General features: G+C 36.1%; 1 non-coding gene across 1 annotated transcript; it reads left to right on the plus strand.

The window, feature by feature from the left end:
• Positions 1-1,524: 1,524 nt before the first annotated feature.
• Positions 1,525-1,714, plus strand: LOC143656676 (U2 spliceosomal RNA). Its single transcript, XR_013162580.1, has one exon. It is a non-coding gene; the product is annotated as a U2 spliceosomal RNA (small nuclear RNA).
• The last annotated feature ends 14,682 nt before the right edge of the window (positions 1,715-16,396 follow it).

The raw sequence follows: 16,396 nt of genomic DNA on the forward strand, positions 1-16,396 counted from the left end.
TCATCTTACATCAATATTTTATTTAGCCATATACTGATTCAACTCTTAAAAACTAATATCATTGTTTTATTTTTAAAGAATTTAAAGTATTGAAACAACATTGGGAAAAAATCCTAATAAAGAAATGTATAAATCCTGAGAGTTATTCCTTTTACTCGCCTCAATATTTTATAGTTTGCATGCTTGCACAGTAGTATTTTTATAAAGTCAGGTTTATAACTTTATTTCAGCAATGTGCTATTGGACCCATGTTTTCTCTACTTCAAGTAAAAGTAGAAAATTATGTATAAGATACTTTGAATGTAAAAGTAACATTTGGTAACTAATTATTTGAGTAAAATATATAGATTCACAAATGCTTCTTCTCTGGAAAGGTGATTGGTTAGAAATTGATTCAAATTTGTTTTATGTAGAACATCAGTATATATTACAGTTTGAATATCTATGGATCTTTATGGGAAAAATTTTGTCCATTGTAATAGCCTAATGTAGAGAATTAAATTACTTTATGGGAATAGACAAAGAGAAAAAACAGGTTTTAGCCTAATATTTCCCTGTTTAGTAAAGTGATCTTTTAAAATGACATAGTACTTCTTAATGTTTTAATAATAGTACTTGTTAATACTAATTCTTTCATCTATACAGTCTTTAGACACTGCAAAATTTGAACCATTTTTATGTAGCAAGGAAAAAGAAAATCATAGTTATATTTTGCTTGTTTATTTCATGTGAAAGACTGAAAATAGAATTTACTCTCCAATGAAATAATATAACAATATTGAGTATGTCCTTTGATCAAAGAATGCAGGCACAAGATGCTTTCCGTGGCCATATTCACATCTGGACATAAAACAATATGTTAAAAACTATTCCTACTTAGGAAAGTAAAGTAGGGACTTCTGCTTCCATTCCTCATGAAACAACTGGGACAGCATTTACCAGGTGGCCATAAACAACTCAAACCTTGACGAATATGAAACAAAGCTTTTCATAGATTGGGCAACATATAGTACGGTACAGTGTTCTCTGAAAAAAGGATGATACATAAGATGAGTCCCACAGCTATTGCATCTCACACTTTGGAGAGAATTTCTAACCCAGTTGAGTCATGTGGGCTCCTTGGGATTGTAGGACAGAAGTTAAAATTCATGAATGCCAAAGCAGCTAGAATTTGTGGGGTAGACTACCAGAAAGGAATCAACTGCACAGAGAAAGGGACCTCTGGAGAATTTCAGAAGATTCTCCTGGAGTATTGGCTAAGTACTAATTAACATATGCATCTGAGAAAACCATAAAGGCTAGAGAAAGAACCACAGGAAAAGAGCAGAAGTGATCATTCTTGGAACTCACACAGAACCAGGAATGGTTTGAGTTCCCACCAGTCTGAGTGGGAAGATCTTCTAAGATGTAGGGCAGCAAATAGAATTATCCCGTGAGATTGCTTCAGTAATGGCACTAAATTAGCTCTAGACTAAAGACAATTCAGGATTCACCTAATAAAATCTAAAAGTAAAACTTGAAAAGATTGCTTCTCGGCCTTTTGGCTAAGATCAAGTGTAGTATCTGTTCTTATCAGTTTAATATTTGATACTCCTCTATCCGAGGACAATATATTAAATGGATTTTTGCAATTAGGAGATGGAATAGGAGCTTGCTCTGTCCACTCCATGCAGTGACCTGGTATTGCAGTACTTCCAGGAACGGTGCACCCCCCTAGGGGGGACAATAAATGTATAAAAAGTTAAAAAAAAAAAAAAAAACTTGAAAAGATAAAACTGTGTTCCAAATTATTTAAAGAAATAAAAGAAAATTTAGCACCTAATAATATAAATTCACAAAGTCCTGTATCCAATAAAAAATTTTAAGGCATGCAAACAAGCAGAAAATCGCAATATACAATTCAGGAGAAAAACTAGTAAGAACTAAAATTGTGGAATTGTAACTCATACCAAACTGAAATCTGTTCTACAACTAATCATTGTGATGTGCTCTGAAATTTATCGATTTTTGTATATATGTTATTTTTTCACAAAAAAGAGAAAAAAGACAATTATGATAAGTGTATAGCTGATGATATTGTGAACCACTGATTGTACAGTTTGCATGATTACAAGGTATATAAATATATAATATATATCAATCAAAAATAAATAAATGAGAAAAAGAAGAAAAATAGAGAAATGGCCCAGGAATGGCAAAAATATTAGTATTAATGGTCAATAATATTAAAACAGTTCTAGGACTTAACTATTTCCATTCATTTGTGTATTTCTGTAAAATCAAAATTAGGATTTCTGTTCTATAAATTTTTATCAGATTTCATGGATTAGAAGAAATAAGGGACATATTTGGAAATATGTGTAAATGTAATTATGATAAAGGTAGAATATGGGAAGGAAAAATAAATTGCAGTGATAAAGGAATTGGTTAATCATCTCACCAAATTCATTTGTACTTTTTCAAGAAATTAATTGATAAATTAATGCCTGTATATGAAACATTTGAAAGATAATACAGAAGAAATATAGTTTTACAATTAAATCTGTAGCAATAAAGGTCATTTATTGAGAAACTATAACGTTCTGCACATATAGATACATTTCTCATGGTCTCGCTCTTATTCTCGCTGCAATTCTAAGAAGTAGGCAATAACCCAATTGAACCATGTGATTCACCTAATATAATAGTTCTTAAGTAGAAAATCATAGCTTCACATTCACATTTTTCTCAATCTCATAGCCCTTCTAATTTCTCTATTACCTTTTCACTTCAATATATATGAACATTTATGAAACTTTAATTGTAATGTCCAGATTTATATTTTATATAACGCGAAGTATGTTCACACAAAAAACACCATCAAGAATATAAAGAGTGGACAGCAGAAATCAAATACCAAGTAGTTAATTCATGTAAACAAAACCAGGATGCTATTTATGAGATGAAACTTAGCCAATAAAACTGTAAAATATTAGTTTTAAAACTCATGATTTTCATTTTGGAATTTTTTTTTAAGTCTAATATTTTTAATCCACATCGTACCATATATTAGTACATAAATGTTAGGAAGTGAAAGGAAATACAAAATATGGCAGCCATTTTTACCTCCTCCAGAATAAATGTTAACAGTTCTAAAATATCTGAATAATTTCTTTAGAATCTGAACATGATGTAATGTGCATAACTGAATTTTATGGAGAGTACTACTCATATATCGTTAATAGTGTATGAGCGGTATACTGGGATGCATGAAGCTTTTTAAAATTTCATGTTATGTTTAAACTGAGGGTGACATAAAAGGAAAAGAAAATCAGTTCATTAAGATGTTCTAATATTTATGTGCTTTTAAAAACATGGAACATTGAAGTTTTGGTTACATTTTTCATAATTAGCTTTTTTTTTAATGTCACATCTCTGATGATTCCTTTTATAACCCGGAGTTATGATCTATTGTAAAGCCATTAATTAATGCTCTTTAGATATTTGAAGACATACTGATTTTTCTTTTGACCCAGATATTTTAATAAGTAATCTCTAATTATCTGAGCATTTCCTGAAATATCTGGATTCTTGGATGTTAACCAAGACTGGTCATGTGCCAGTAGGAAAAATATAATTATATAGTGCCCTTAGTTTTGTGAAGTTATTGTTTAGGAGTTAGGAGTATGCACACATACCCAGGATTCTATTTTCAAACAAAAACATACTTAAGAGCTGACTAGTTTAATTAGGTTTGTGCAAATCCCCTTAATTTGGCACAAATGCTTAATTAAGGTAAATTGCAGGACTGGAATGAAACCACTGGAATGAAAAAGGCAGCTCATTAACTGATGTTACACTAAAGCTGATATAATTTTTTAAATGCATGATTGTTATTCTTCTAACCATAACCTAAACACGAAGGATGCCTCATTAAACCCTATAGGATGAGTTCTTTGTGAATAGCAGCCAGTTATATTGCATTAATTAAAATGGAGTTTCCTGCTTAAAGAAAAAGAATGTTTAAAATGATTTATCTCTTTCATACTTTACACTAAACTTCAATTGCTGTTCTTCAGATATTGGATGTATTTTCTTCTTCATAAGACGAATAATAATTATTCGCTGAAATGAGGAACATAGAAAAGAACCAGGTTTGCTGAAAATGAAATAGTGTCACAAATTGAGAAGGGTATGAGGTTTTGCTTCAATTTCTTGCTATCTGTTTAGTCTGCCAAAGTGTGTGGATGCTGACGAAGACATGACTCCTGAAGCATAGACAAAAAATATTATTTCACACAGCAAAGCAGTGACCAGTTTCAGTGTATTTGCACCAGCTGCCTCACCCTCCATTTTCCACTGGGAGGCAAAGAGGGACAGAGGACACTTGCCTTACAGGAAAGAAACCCAAGACCAAGGGCCCAACACATTTTGAGCAGCAGCAAACATTGTAGAAACAATTCAGTTACAGCAGCAAATAAGCCAGGTCTCTTTTCTAACTGGAGTGATCACTTACCTGATCTTTACTCTCTGTTGGCCTTGACTTTTACTTAGTTGTCTATGAGATTAAGTCGATAAACTACTATTAAGTCGATAAATCTTTGCAGTGTGGCACACTCAGCACAAATGTGCAATCAGGGTTCATGGCGCACTGACCTTTCTGACCCTGAGTAATCAATTGACTTTTTTGTTTAGCCACTTTAACTGAAATCCTCATCTGAACCCCAAAATGCCTTTTCCTTCAATAGAAGCCTTAGTTCTTTGTAGCCTACATTTAATTGTTGCTGTTTACCCAAGTCTCCGTTGTCCCTTGTCCGAGGGTTCTGAGAAGCAAAAAACAAGAAAGGCAATAATTGTGCAAGGATTTTATTATGAAAACGCCAATGAGAGAAAATGGAGAGCTAGCTGGGAGCCAAGGAGTTGGGCTAGTCATTAGATCACTATGCAAATCTGACTCCCAGTGAAGAACAAAGAAAAGGAAAATTGGGTTGAAAAATTCTAGACTGCTGAACAGACTAAGAAATGGTTGGCAAGTCCATTAGGGAGACTGAGTCAGCTCAAAGTCAGGACCCAGGTGACTTCCTGGTATTTACTAGCCTCAGAATGCACAGTGGTGAGGTGTGGCAGCTGCACAAACACAGCACTGTTTTTCAGAGCAGCAGCTACAGTCCTAGATCATTGAGGTGCGCTACGGTTGGAGGTCTCGTAGTTGAATTTTTAATGGCAATCATACTCTTTTCATTTAAGTAGATATCATTTCTCGGTATTGCCCTCCAGATAATAGAAAAGACCCTCAAATTTCTTTAGGATTTTATACTGTTGTTTGACTTTCAAAGCTCAGCTCCAACATACATAGCTTTTGGAAATCCAGATAGATGCAACCTCTGATGGCTGAATTTGTTCAAATTCCTACTGAGTTTAAAAAAAAAAGGAAAAGAAAAGAAAATCTTCTCATGAAATCCTCACAATATAAGAAAATAAAGTGTTTGAGATGATTTACTGTGAGTTTATAGAATATTTTGCAGACCTATCCATTAGCATTTTTATTGTAACAAAATAAAACTGATGGGAATTAAAGACAGAATCTGTGTAAGTTTAGCTATATTTACAAAGTATCTCTGAGCAGTTTCTGTTACACAGACATTCAAAGTCTACTTGTGGACTAAATGACTGAGTAAGTCCATGTAACTTTTTTCTTCTTTAACTCAATAAAGTCATGATTATCCATGCCAGGAATGGAATACAATACTGTGGCTAAACAAATTTTATACGATTTTAAAATAAGTTGCATTTTATTCACTACAGACTATTTACTAAATAATTGCTTTCTTTTTCTTTTTGACTTTTCGCACAACTGATTTTCCCCATTTCAAAATGGGAAAATAGTTCTTGAATGAGGTGTTGTAGATACACTGACTAATTGGAAAGTTTTACTGGTGGACTGATGTCTTGCAGTGATCAGCCTGAAGTTATTGTAAATGAATAAAATTTGGAGATTTTAGGAGGTTTAGAAGACATTTTCTCTTTCCAAAGTGATTAATATTGCCCTGACACTCTCTTCATTGGACCAAAGCTTTTTATGGCTTCAGGGGAAGGGCAGATACGGTATAAGAAATTGAAGCCAGTTGAAGTTCACCATAGTTTAAAAAGCAGGAGACTATACCGCCTATCAACAAACCTAGGAAGGAGGCTGAAGAGTTTCAGAGATGAGGCAGCTGAAAGGCTGCTCCCTCTACATTCTTTGTGACCTAAAAACCAGGAAGGCTGGGAATAAAGGCCCTGGGATAGTTTAGGGATCTTGACATAGATGGCTTCTGCCCTCCTTCCCACTGGTTGTAGTGTGACAGGAGCAATTGAAGAGCAGCCTTCTCAATGAAATATAATTAATTATGCGGTTCATTTAATTAAGATAATCCTTCTACTGCACCTTTTCTCCCTTGTCCTCAGAGCCTACTACAATGTGAAAAGCATTCAGATTTCCACTGTGTCCCAGAAATGCTACAAGGTTGGTGTACTAGAATGGTTTTACGATTGGGATGAAAAAGTTACAGAATAAGCGGATCTTTTATATAAAGGTCATGGTGTTGGCTGTAGATATGGACAACAGGTAGGGTGAAACACCTAAATGTAAAATGTAAAGCAGCCAGTTGAGTCTAAAGAGCTTTATGTGTAACTGAAACTTCACTCCAAAATTTGTAAACTACACCCACACACGTGGTACCGCCAGAGGGGAAGGCAAGGAGAAAAGACAAGAGGAAAAACACTAACTGAAATTGATCCAGAAAAAGCTAACTTAATCTAAAAAGATTGAGTTTAAACTAGAAGTGATTGCATTACTTCCATGGATGGACAGATTCATGTTTGTCACCAAAATAAGAGCATAGTGTTGCTCTGGAGCTAAATTGAGTTTGTTTCAGAAATATAAAGAAAGTTGAATATGTGCATATTTATATTTACCATTTAATTTCGGCTCCTAGAAATACTTCCTACTTTAATTTCTAAAATATTTTTTCACTCTTCCTAATAAAGGGTTTGGCAACCAAAATGTGTTTAATTAATAATAACGGTGATAGTTTTTTGAATAAAATCAGGTAAAACCTCTGTATTCTGTAGCAATAGTCTTTGTTTTCCACCTGTGTTGGCTATACACTGTGAGATGGCATTTTCAGTGGAACTACTTGACATTGATGGATTGCTGGGGGCTTTTGTAGGTAGTGGTAGCACTCTGGAGTCTATGTGGACTAAGTTGTGTGTGTGAGTGTGCGTATAGGGGAGAGTTGGTGATGGCAGGGGTATCTAGCCCATGTGAAAAAGTTTGGAAAACTCTATTATTCAAATGTTAACTTCTAAAAGAACATATTAAGAAACATCTATTTTACTTAAAATTTAAAATCCATCTCCTTTGATATTTATGTGAATTTCAGTGAGTATACTTTTGCACTCAGCTTACTCTTTGCTCTTGAATTTGAGAAAATTTATGATTGAAACAATGGTATTGGTTTGGTAGATGGTAGTGAATGTGGATTCCCGGAAGTTAACTGGGTTTGTGAAATACAATGAAACTATGGTATAGGTAAAGTTGGAGAGATGCTTAAACTGTTCTACAGTCTTATGGAATGATATTGAGTGCTTGTTAGAATTTTTAGGAGGAAAAGAATATAAATGTAACCAAATCAAAATTTTCTGAAGATGACAATAACTGTAGTTTCCATGGAGCTGTTAGGAAGAGCTGGTGAGTACAAAATGATTATAAATTTTTTACTTCAAATATTAAATCTCAAAAAAGGCAGGGTCTTATTAAAGAGATTGGGAAAACAAGATCAGTTATGCAATCTTTACTATGTGTTTTTTAGGACATACACCTGAGTCAGCAGCCCAAGAAAGAAAGAAAAACAAATCAGCCTGTTGTGGAAACCATTAAAAACTAAAAATGTGAGTATATTTAGGGGGTGCTGTCCCATTATCAAAGAAGACATTGGACACCTGACTGTGGCACACTCCTAATATTCGGCAAGGAGAGAGAAGTAGGTGAATAGAAGACTTAAGAAAAAAAAAAAAAAAAAGCACCGGCATTTTCAAGGCAGACACAATGCAGTAAGAAAGCTACTGGTTATTTGTAAATCATAGGCTAGATTAGGTCAGGTTTCATACCACGTACTACATGGTGGAAAAAAAAGGAATCATTTTAATACTAAAATTGAATATGCTAACTTATAAGGTGGTAATAGAAAGAGGGAAAACAGATGATAGGATCTCTGCTTAATTCTGATGGAGTAATTGATGCAAAGAATATTTCAGTTCAAGCTCTGGCTGCCAGTCCAAATTTCTTCCAAACAGTAAAACTACTTTAAGTGTGGGTAGTGAAAGAGGAGCTAGTGAACTAGTCAATAAGAAAAGGAAATCCAGAAAATGAGAATTTTCAGGGAAGCACAGAAATACTAGAATTCATCATGGTGGAAATATAGAAAAGTACTTGATCCAATATAGGCCAGATTTGTCTTTTGGAGAAAAGAAATGGAGAACAAATACAGACATCAGAGGAAACTAACATCTGAAAATGATGTAGGTCAATAATCTCTAATAGAAGTTTGGAAAGTTAGGAATTCTATATGCCAAAGAAAAAGTATCCAAGTCTAAAACCTATTGAAATGGATTCTGAGGTTGATGAACAATAGTTGCAAGCTGGGAATGATTTGAGTGATACAAGGCAGGTCCTTACAAAATAGGCTCATGTCAGAGAAAGGCTGTAGCCTTTACATCACCGATATTTGTGGGATATGGGATATTCCTGCACAAGGAATGGAAGGGATTTGGTGTTCAGTGATACCATAGTATGGATGCCTGTTGATATTCTTTGGTTACAAGCAATAGAAGTGAATTAGGATGTAACAGAAATTTGCTCTGCTAGTTATAAGCCCAGAAAAATTGAGTTAGCTAATTTATTTCTTAACGAAACAAAATACAAAAGAGCATGCATACAGTTGCTGTCAGTGAAAATGGGTATTATGCTGATTTTTTAAAAATTTGTAGCCATGATCATTACTGAACATTTTTATTTTTCATGATTATCTCCCTCTACCTATTAGAATGTAAGTACTATTAGATCAGAAATCTTACATGGATTGTTTGTTGCTGCATCTGAGGTGTCCAAAATAGTGTACAAATGATTCACTGAATACATGTTTGGTATATTTAATTAATGAATGAATTAATAAAATTACTTTGCAAGGTTAATGTTATACTTTGATCCTTTATAGGTCCTGTGTTAAGGAAGAATATTCTGTCACAACAAAGATGAAAGGGAAACATGATAGGCAATGAAAATATTCAACATTGTGTTCTAAAGTTTAAAGTAGTTCAAAAAACCAAACTGACCTAATTTGAAAAAAACTGAGTTTATCATTAAGAGTTTTGAGTGTTGGTGTTTATCACACTCCTAATTATTTAATTATAAAGATGAGGTTTTTGAGAAATATGGAATTCAGGACAGTAATGTGAAATATGAAATCTAAATGTTTTTTGCTGACCTTTTTAAGAATTTAATTCTATTTCCAAATATGCTTCTTGCTAAACCAAAATTGCTGTAGTTACTAAACCCTCATCCTAGACTTTCAACCAAGAGCTCCAGTCTCATAACTAATGGACTTTCCATACTTTTTTAAGCATTTGAATAGTGAACAATTCGGAGAATAAGGTGAATTTTTACTAACCATCCCTATAAATTCTTTAAGCTTCTTCTTTTCCTGTAACTATGACCTTATAGTTGTCACCATTTGCTGTGTTTTGATAAGGCCTGACCTCATGGTTTTGGTTAGTTTTCTTTCTTCCACAGAGAAGACATAAAGAAAGTAACAGGTTGATTGGTGCCAACTTTAATGTTTTCACATATGTGCTCAAGTCATACCCAAAACACTTTGAGTATCTGTTCATCTTTTCTGTATTGTGATCATATACAGAAGCCTCCTGAAATACAGAGGTAGACAAAAAAATACTCTAATTCATGCTTTCATTCCAGAGGTTGTCCTAAATGGGTTCTTCAAATTCAATTCACATTGCTTTGATTTGGGACATCTGCTAATACCTGAAAAATGAAAAGAGATAATGAAAATATTCTAACCGGGGTGGGTTTTCACCAATCATATGTTGAATGTGAACTATGCTCAGGCTCCCAAGACTTCTCTGATTAATGACATGGTTCATTCTAAAAGAGTTGCTTTTAAGAATATCGTCTGAGAGGTATTTTCTACATGTTAGCAGTGAGAAAAAGTTTGGGAAATGCAGATATGCATTGATTACTGTCAGCTGGAAGTTACACAGTTTCACCTTTAATTCCATGTTCAATAAGTTCCAGAGCAGGGCTCTTCCATAGACTCACTGCAAGGATGCAAATATTCTGTATCTGTGCTGTCAATTGTGGTAGCAATTAGTTTAATGTGGCTGAAAAACTGAAGTTTTAGCTCTGTTTTATTTTAACTATTTAAAATTTAAATATCTCCCTTTGGCCACGGTAATTAGCCAACACAACTATTGGTAATGCTTTGCTGTTCAAAGATCAATGGTCCACCTGTTAACATTACCCAGAAGCATATTAAAAATGAAAAATCTCAGGTGTCACACCAGACCCACAATATCAGAATCTATATTTTAACTACATACACAAATGATTCATAGGCACATTAATATTTGAGAAGAACTGGTCTAGAGCAAGGTTCTCAAGCATTAGGATGCATCATAATCATATACAAGACTTGCTAATTGCTGATTTCTGGACTAGTACCATATATAGCTCTAGAGTAAAGCCCACATTCCTAGGGGGTGCTGATGTTGCTGGTCTGGAGGTTGCATTTTGAGAACCTCAAGAGCATTGGCATCTCTCAACCCAAGAGTAAGCCCAATGCTTGCTGTCTAGCTTATGATTACTTGAGGATCTTGTTAAAAATACAAATTCTTAGGCCTTGACTTTGTAGAATCAGATTCTTTAGACTTTGGATGGGACTCAGGAATCTGTATTTCTAAAAAAAAATGTCCTTTCTTAATGATGAACAAATGAATAGTATTTTTCAGTGCTGGAGTTTTGAGGTATTTAATATCAAATTCCTTTGGCTAAAGAAGACAGAGAAAATATTGTATTCAATGTTAAGATGGCAGGTTATCACTTGGAAAGGTTTCACCCAGGAGGTAAATGATCCTTCTATCTTCAAAGAAAAAAAATGCACCAGAAAACATAAAGCAGGCAATGATGACTATATGCAATGTATAAAGTTATAGGAAATAAAGGAGAGAGTGAGTTATCACAACTGAGGAGAGAGAGAGGACTCATCTCCTCTGAAGCAGAGGGCAGGAGAGTTTTTAAGGATTGGAGTGAGCTCATGGGAAGGTATTGAAGGGGAAATTCAAACAACTATGGAGTGTGCCAGTTGCATGGAATTATATCCTGAGTTCCCTGTTAAGTCTAGGTAGAACGTCTTCTATCTAGATTTCTTTAAGGGCCAAGGTGAGGGAGGTCAGGGACCTAGAATCCAGGAGAAGTCTGTCTGAAATTTAATCATACTTAAGTGAAGTTAAGTCCATCTTGGTCAGTGATACAAAGAATGGGATCACAGTATTTAGGTAAGATTCAACATTGTCAGGTTCTATGAATAATGACAACTCAAAATCCTCAAAATGAAAATGGAGGCATGAATCAATGCTAACAAATACCAGTCCTGCAACATCACTAAAACAATTAAGACATGCAGTGTCACAAATAGACCCCGAAATGACTTCTCCTCTCTCTTACTGCACGAATTTTGGCAAATTACTTAACCTCTCTGTGTCTTAGAGTCTTATTCTATAAAATGTGTATAATAGTAGAACTCACCTCTTAAGGTTATAGTGATTGAATGAGATAGCATAATCATTATTACCATCGATTGAGTCAATTTAGCCAATTACAAGGAAATGAAACTTTTTTGATGGTTTGATAGGTTAGTGTATTAAAGGTAGTTTTTGCAAAATGAGTCAAAGAGCCAAAATATCCTTTATCTACCCAACCCAGCATTAGCTGATGAAAACTAAAGCAAAAATGAGAAATAAGCAGTGCCAAGATCATAGGGAACCAACCAAAGCTGCCTGTCTCCTTTCACCCCTTGCAATTCAATGGGTAGAAGCCAAAAAAAGTAGCACCGACACCTTGTTGGATTGTTTATTTCTGACTTCCGGCACAGTATAAAAGGTTATTTTATTCACTGATGGCAGCAGAAGAATTTAGAATTAATCAGGATGGTACTAGTCAGAAACAAGTTGAAGTGTATCAGCCTTACTGTGTTCACAAATGATGTACCTTGGTTTTTTGGGGACCATTGTATACCACAATATTAAGGAATCTTCTTGTCATTTCTACAATTGCATTTTTTGCTTAACCTTTATGAACCTCAGTTTCCTCTTCTGAATATTAGTGTAATATTAGTATCTTTCTTCTAGGTTTGGTACAAGAAATGAGTCAAAATCTGTAATTCAATGACAGCAGTTCCTGGAATATAACAAACACTTAGTATTACTTGTCTTATTTCTGTTAGTAGGGCATCATATATAGGCTCCAGCATTGGTTCACTGGTAAGATTCCTGTCATTTCTTTCTTAGTTTGACTGTATGTTAAGAAGGGTCCTCCAAAAGTCCATTCTCTGGCCTTCCAAAGGTCCAAAATTAATGAGACCTTGGAGTTTCCATCCAAACTTCCTTTCTTGTTCACATGAAACACCCACATGGGTCAGGAGCAGCAAAGGTGCTGTAGTACCCTTTTTATTCCAGTCTTAATGTTCTCAATTTTTTCAATAAAATGGGATTAAATATCTTAGGCTGAAGGAAGCAATGGAGGAAGGGAGAAGGTGATTTTTTGATATTACTCATAACAGCATAACAAGGTAGAAAAGGTTTGTCTTTCATAGTACCTGGAGGTCTCTCCAAGCTTTTCTACTCAATTTTGTACTAGGATCTGTTTCTTCTCTAGTAAAGTTTTATAAATTGGAATTGCCAAGATGAAGGCAGGCAATGAGATTCATCTAGCATACAGTTAAGATATAGATACTCCCTGTGTTATCTCTAAGAGGAACATGGGAGCTAATTTTTGGCTTTGGGGTTTTATAGAAGGTAGGCATTGTGTGGCATAAAAGTAGTGATTTTAGAGATGAAAAATGAGATGTACGTAGTGGTGAATGGCACTAAATGAACAGTCCTTTCAGATGACAGATGTATTTAAAGAGAGAAATAAAATTTGTTGCTTAGCATGTGATGTAAATACTCTTCTCCATCTTCTTATTTAATGGTCTGCAATTCTTACCACACTTGCATCACAGGAAGTAAGGCTTGCCACATCTGAGATTTTCCAGATATCAAAAAAAGATCACATAGCACACAGCTTTCAAGGTCCCTCTCTTAATCCTAGTGAACTTCGATAGAAATCCTACATTCAAAGTTTCTCTGGATAATATGTAAGCAAACATGACAACTTATGGTCTGGGAAGGGAAGAAAATGTGCATTTTTTTCCTGTGAAGTTACAGGCCACCAATTTGGAATTTTCATAATGCAAACTGTGTGTACTAAATCTAGAGCGATGGATTGAATAAAACAGGATTTTTTAAAAATCTCAAAGTCAAGTATATATGCCAAAAGATGAAGTTAGAATCTCTGAGTGCAGGACCCAGGCATTAATATTTTTGAACATTCACTAGTGCCACATTCACTAGTGGCACTATTCACTATTACTGCCACCATGTGGCTGGCTGGTTACCTCAGGGAATGGTGCCATATTGAAGGCTGAGTGTGGGCCTCTGCTGTTGGCAAATTGGACACTCATCAGTGGCTGTAGCCAGATGAGACTTGGTGAGTGGAAGTCCATGCTGTTGAGTCCATGCATAACCTCCATCCCTATCACCATGCCTACTTTGTTCATGAGTCCATTGGACAATGACAGGAGTTTCCTAGGAAAGAAGCTGACTGGTATCCACAGAATAGGTCATCCTATCCACTTGATTATTAAAACTTTCCTCTCCTGAAGTCCCACCCTCTAGTGTGCATTCACATGGAATGCAAATATTTTCATATTTTTAGCCCACTCAGAAAGGTCTATCCACATACCTCTTCCCCAGACCTGTTTGTCACCAATTTTCCAATCATGATCTTTCCAAGTCCCTGACTCATCCAGCCAAACCATTAGCAACAACCCATGAGTCAGTATACAAATGCACCTCCTGCCAGTTCTCCTTCCAAGCACAATGAACAACCAGGTGCACTGTTCAAAGTCCTGTCCACTGGGAGAATTTCCCCTCACCTGTTCTTTAGGGACGTCCCAGAAAGGGGTTGTAGTGCTGCAGCTGTCCACTTTTGGGTGGTACCTGCATATCATGCAGAACCATCTGTAAACCAGGCCCAAGTTTTCTCTTCCTCAGTCAATTCACTGTGAGGAATTCACCAGGAGGCCACAGATCTTGGAAAGAGAAGGTAATATGGCAGGAGTACAGACCATGCACATTTGGGTCACTTCCTCATGTAACTTACTACAGTCTTCAGGACCTTCTCTGGCCCTATCTTGAATATACCATTTCCATTTTATGAGGGAGTGCTGCTGCACACACCCAAGTTTATGGCTTGGTGGGTCAGGCAACAACCAGCTCTTGATAGGCAACACTGGTCTCATGGTAACTTTGATGGCACATGGTTAAGCATTCAGTCTCTACTAAGGCCCAGTAGCAGGCCAAAATCTGTTTCTCAAAAGCAGAGTAGTTAAGTTCAGCAGATGTTAAGGCTTTCCTCCAAAATCCTAAGTTTTTGTGATTTTCCTACAGGGGCCTGCCAAAGTTTCCAGACAGCATCTCTGTTTGCCACTGGAATTTGCGGCACCATTAGATCTGCTGAATCATATGGTCCAAGTGGCAGAGCAGCTTGTATAGCAGCCTGTACCTGTCACAGAGCCCCCTCTTGTTCAGGTCCCGCTCAAAATTAGCAGCTTTTTTGGTCACTCAATAAATGGTCTGGAGTAGCACAGCCAAATGAGGAATATGTTGTTGCCAAAATCCAAAGAGGCAACTAGGCATTGTGCCTCCTTTTTGGTTGTAGAAGGGGCCAGATGCAGCTGCCTATCCTTCACCTTAGAAGGAATGTCTCAACATGCCCCACACTACTGGACACCTAGAAATTTCACTGAGGTAGAAATCCCCTGTATTTTTGTTAGATTTATCTCCCATCCTCTGACATGCAAATGCCTTACCAATAAGTCTAGAGTAGTTGTTACTTCTTGCTCACTAGGTCCAGTCAACATTATATTATCAATATAATGGACCAGTGTGATGTCTTGTGGGAGAGAGAAGCAATCAAGTTCCCTGCGGACAAGATTATGACATAGGACTGGAGAGTTGATATACCCCTAGGTAGGACAGTGAAAGTATATTGCTGACCTTGCCAGCTGAAAGCAAACTGTTTCTGGTGGTCCTTATAACAGCTATTGAGAAAAAACATTTGCCAGATCAATAGCTACATACCAGGTACCAGGGGATATACTGATTTACTCAAGCAATGATACTACATCTGGAATAGCAGCTGCAATTAGAGTTACCACCTGGTTGAGCTTGTGATAATCCATTGTCATCCTCTAAGACCCATCTGTTTTCTGTACAGGCCAAATAGGAGAGTTGAATCGGGATGTGGTGGGAATCACCACCCCTGCACCCTTCAAGTCCATAAGAGTGGCAGTAATCTCTGCAATCCTTCCAGGAATCCAGTACTGCTTCTGATTTACTATTATGCTAGGTGGGGGCAGTTCTAGTATCTTCTACTTGGCCTTTCCTACTGTAATAGCCCTCACTCCATGAGTTAGAGAGCCATTGTGGGGATTCTGTCAGTTGCTCAGAATGCATAATCAGTATTCCAATTATGCATTCTGGAACTAGGGAAATAACTACAGAATGGGTCTGGTGTCCCATTGGACCCACTGTGAGATGACCCTGAGCTAAAAGTCCATCAATCACCTGACATCCATAAGCCCTCTCTCTGACTGGTGGACCAGAGTGACATTTTGGGTCCCCAGGAATTAATATCATTTCTGAACCAGTGTCTAATAATTCCCTGAATATCTGATCATTTCCTTTTCCCCAATGTGCAGTTACCCTTGTAAAAGATCATTGGTCTCCTTAGGGAAGGCTTGGAGGAAGATTAACAGTATAAATTTGTGGCAGTGAAACAGGGTCTTCCCCCAAAGGGGCCTGGCCCTCCCCTCATTCAAGGGGCTCTGTGTCTGTAAACTGTCTCAACTCTGGAAATTGATTAAGGGGCCATGACTTCCTGTTTTTGGTAATTCAAGTTAGACTTCTGTTCACTTGCCCTTTGAACTCTTTTGCTTATACAGCTCAAACAAGAATTTGGTAGACTGCCAATTTATTGTAC

The sequence above is a fragment of the Tamandua tetradactyla genome, chromosome 14, assembly GCF_023851605.1.
Source record: "Tamandua tetradactyla isolate mTamTet1 chromosome 14, mTamTet1.pri, whole genome shotgun sequence".
Taxonomy (NCBI): Eukaryota; Metazoa; Chordata; class Mammalia; order Pilosa; family Myrmecophagidae; genus Tamandua; species Tamandua tetradactyla.